This window comes from Triticum aestivum, unplaced genomic scaffold (assembly GCF_018294505.1).
Source record: "Triticum aestivum cultivar Chinese Spring unplaced genomic scaffold, IWGSC CS RefSeq v2.1 scaffold269938, whole genome shotgun sequence".
NCBI lineage: Eukaryota > Viridiplantae > Streptophyta > Magnoliopsida > Poales > Poaceae > Triticum > Triticum aestivum.
In genome coordinates, this window is record NW_025242167.1 from 1,322 (window position 1) to 3,166 (window position 1,845).

Below are 1,845 nucleotides of genomic sequence, written 5' to 3' on the forward strand. Positions count from 1 at the left end.
ACACGGACAAATTTAAACACGAACTAAACACTTTTTATATTCCAGTTAATTAAGCTAGGATGAGACTTTTAGCTTTGGGACAAAACCCCATACAACCAATACAAGTTATATATCCAATGATTGAACGAGCTAACATTCGGAATAGGAAAGGAGGATTCAGCCAATCTACTTGACATGGACCTACAATGAGTAAGTGAAAGCACACAATACACTCCAAAGCTTACATCCCTGAGTGTGTCTCTCCGACACGAGACCAACATTGGCCCCCACTTGATAAAAACTGACCGAAAAATAAACAGGGCCTTGTCCTGAGATTTCCAAACATCCTCTTTCTCTCTAGTCCTCCTGTAGAGCAAACTGCAGTGCATATATACACAGAAACCAAAGCAGCTTCACAAACTACATGTTTTATATAGTGACTGGATCCAATAAGACACTAGAAATTCTAAGAATGATGCCAAATGCTGGCTGATACTACCAGCACCAAATACTATGCTACTGGCGACAGCGACAACATTCTTTGCAACTCGTCACTGCCTTCACTAGTACAAAACATGATTACACGAATATTTGCAGTTCAACGGTTCACTAACAAATCTAGATGTAGAAAATTCTAGTTGGACATCGATGGCGAAAACATGCATAACAATAGCACGAAAGAAAGACTTGCGCTTCTGAATTTCATCAATGTTACATGATTCATATCCGCTATTAGATATTGGTTACTAAAACTTGAAGCCATTGGAACGTGGTTTATTTTGTTTTTCGGGAAATATTATCACATTTTAAGTTAAGTTGGGAATTGTTTGTTTCTCAATTCTTGCTAATAGATTTTGAAGGATGCATTGGGCATGGTGGAATCGTGTGTCATTATTTAACTCCCATCTCGTAGGAACAAGAGATGAAGCTGATGACCACACATGGTCTCCCGAGATTTTCAGCCTCTTCCGCAAATTAGAGGAACTTGTAAGAGGATAGTTAAACTCGACAACCATCACTACAAACTTATAGTGACTGAAAATAGAGATAAAAAACAAGACAATAAAAGATTCATGTGCTCAAGAAGAACCTCAGACTTGCCCGTCGATGTCTTGTAGATGCAGCGCCTCTAGGCAGGTTCATCCCGTAAACAGGATCCCGAGGTCATCTGCATCGTCGGTTCTTCACATGGTTGATGTCTGGGGAGAGAGAACATAGCATAGAATCAAAAGCTAAACAAGTTTGATGTTGCTAGGTCATGGCTCAGATCTATATAATAGGTTTTTCAGTCATGAATTATAAGAAGTATAACTGGCATGCTTGCTGAAAGTGTTTAGCATCACCGCCATGTAAGAAACTAGAGCAAAGGCACCAACTGAACAACATAATAGGAAGAACAAAACAGGGGACGAAGATAAGGAATAAGGAAATCATATAAGAAAATCAACCATGTTTTGTCCCTGTACTTCATGAGTTAATCAGAAGCGTGGATAAGATTCTAATTGCTGCCATCAACCAAAAGAGATCCAAAACAAGGAACAAGGTCAGGAAAAAAGTTACGAGTGTATCCATTACTCTGACACAGGCCACTCATCCATGTGTAGTGTCATGGCCTGCAGCACTGAACGACGGTGTAGATCTAGCACAACCTTGGGGCTTTCCTTCATCACAAGAGACCGAGATCCATCCGACAAGCCCATGGTTAGCATTGTGCAAAAACCAAAAAATATATATATTTACTAATAACCAAGAGATAAAAAATACGATCCATTCGGAGTTAGCCAACAGATATGTTGGAACATTCTACATTACTTAGCTGTATATATTACAAACACCACTTTATAACAGTCATTCAGTTGCTAAAAC

General features: G+C 39.2%; 4 non-coding genes and 1 pseudogene across 4 annotated transcripts; all 5 read right to left on the reverse strand.

The window, feature by feature from the left end:
* Positions 1 to 857: 857 nt before the first annotated feature.
* Positions 858 to 963, reverse strand: LOC123176912 (small nucleolar RNA snoR97). The gene has a single exon (XR_006488701.1). It is a non-coding gene; the product is annotated as a small nucleolar RNA snoR97 (small nucleolar RNA).
* A 104-nt stretch (positions 964 to 1,067) lies between these two features.
* Positions 1,068 to 1,176, reverse strand: LOC123176911 (uncharacterized; annotated as a pseudogene).
* Positions 1,177 to 1,235: 59 nt separating this feature from the next.
* Positions 1,236 to 1,330, reverse strand: LOC123176910 (small nucleolar RNA Z223). The gene has a single exon (XR_006488700.1). It is a non-coding gene; the product is annotated as a small nucleolar RNA Z223 (small nucleolar RNA).
* Positions 1,331 to 1,403: 73 nt separating this feature from the next.
* On the reverse strand, positions 1,404 to 1,490 carry LOC123176914 (small nucleolar RNA U36a). Its single transcript, XR_006488702.1, has one exon. It is a non-coding gene; the product is annotated as a small nucleolar RNA U36a (small nucleolar RNA).
* A 49-nt stretch (positions 1,491 to 1,539) lies between these two features.
* LOC123176915 (small nucleolar RNA snoR134) lies at positions 1,540 to 1,695 on the reverse strand. Its single transcript, XR_006488703.1, has one exon. It is a non-coding gene; the product is annotated as a small nucleolar RNA snoR134 (small nucleolar RNA).
* Between the last annotated feature and the right edge of the window lie 150 nt (positions 1,696 to 1,845).